This window comes from Rousettus aegyptiacus, unplaced genomic scaffold (genome assembly GCF_014176215.1).
Source record: "Rousettus aegyptiacus isolate mRouAeg1 unplaced genomic scaffold, mRouAeg1.p scaffold_m13_p_9, whole genome shotgun sequence".
Lineage (NCBI taxonomy): Eukaryota > Metazoa > Chordata > Mammalia > Chiroptera > Pteropodidae > Rousettus > Rousettus aegyptiacus.
Window position 1 is genome coordinate 52089692 of NW_023416312.1, and position 1695 is coordinate 52091386.

Below are 1695 nucleotides of genomic sequence, written 5' to 3' on the forward strand. Positions count from 1 at the left end.
CTACCCAGCAAAGCTATTATTTAGAGTTGAACAGATAAAGAGCTTCTCAGACAGGAAATGTTGGAGGGCTTTCTCTAAAAAGAAGGAAAAATACATATTGAAACTATGAGTAATAAAATGGCAATAACTACATATCTATAAACAAGTATTTCAAATAAAAAAAGAATTAAATTCTCCAATAAAAAGAAATAGGGTGGCTGAATAGATAAAAAACAAGCAAACAAACAAACAAACAAACAAACACAAGACCTGGACTTTTGGAGCAGCTGCCGCCCAGTCCAGATCCAACGCTGTGTGCCACTGATGCCCACTGGCCTGCCCACTGTGCACTCCCGATTCCTTTTGGTTCTAAGTCCACTATGGCTACTCTCAAGGATCAGCTGATTGTGAAACTTCTTAAAGAAAAACAAAGCTCTCAGAATAAGATTACAGTCATTGGGGCTGGTGCTGTTGGCATGGCCTTTGCCATCAGTATCTTAATGAAGGACTTGGCAGGTGAACTTGCTCTTGTTGATGTCATGGAAGACAAACTGAAGGGAGAAATGATGGATCTTCAGTATGGCAGCTTTTTCCTTACAATACCAAAAATTTTCTCTGGCAGAGACTATAATGTGACTACAAATTCCAAGCTGGTTATTAATACAGCTGGGGCACGTCAACAAGAGGGAGAAAGCTGTCTTAATTCGGTCCAGTGTAACACGAACCTCTTTAAATTCATCATTCTTAATGTTGTAAAATATAGCTCCAACTGAAAATTACTTATTGTTTCCAATCCAGTGGATATCTTGATCTATGTGGCTTGGAAGATAAGCAATTTCATAAAATCTGTATTATTGGAAGTGGCTGCAATCTGTATTTATCCCATTTTCATTATCTTATGGGAGAAAGGTTGAGGGTTCACCCAGTAAGCTGTCATGGGTGTGTCCTTGGGGAGCATGGAGACTCTAGTGTGCCTGTCTGGAGTGGAGTGAATGTTGCTGGTGTCTCCCTGAAGAATCTGCACCCTGATTTGGGCACTGATGCAGATAAGGAATAGTGGAAAGAATTTCACAAACAGGTGGTTGCCAGTGCTTATGAGGTGATCAAACTGAATGGCTACTCATCTTGGGCCATTGGACTCTCAGTGAAGATTTGGCAGAAAGTATAATGAAGAATCTCAGGTGGGTTCATCCAATTTCCACCATGATTAAGGATTTCTATGAAATAAAAGACGATGCCTTCCTTAGCGTTCCTTGAATCTTGGGAGAGAATGGAATCTCGGACATTGTGAAGGTGATTCTGATACCAGAGAAAGAGGCCAGTTTGAAGAAGAGTGCAGATACACTTTGGCGGATCCAAAAAGAGCTTCAGTTTTAGAGTCTTCTAATGTCATACCACTTCACTGTCTAAGACACAACAGGATTTTAGTTGGAGATTGTGCATATTATCCTTTTTATCTGATCTGTGACTAAAGCAGTAATATTAAGACAGCCTAGGAAAAACTTCAGTTTCCTAAAGTTAGAAATAGGAATGGTTCATAAAACTCTGCAGCTATATCCTGATGCTAAATGGCACTACTCTTGTGTAGTCCTAAACTGGTTACGGTGAAACAGTTTCACCTCCTCAAAGGGACCTCTACTGCCAGAGTTGCACAAGCTACAGTTGTCCTTCAAACTAGATATGTTTATTATATAATTTCTGGTTCCTTTACCCTAC

The 1695-nt window shown here is 39.9% G+C and overlaps 1 pseudogene; it reads left to right on the top strand.

Annotated features, from left to right (window-relative positions):
• Positions 1 to 359: 359 nt before the first annotated feature.
• On the top strand, positions 360 to 1356 carry LOC118607813 (annotated as a pseudogene).
• The last annotated feature ends 339 nt before the right edge of the window (positions 1357 to 1695 follow it).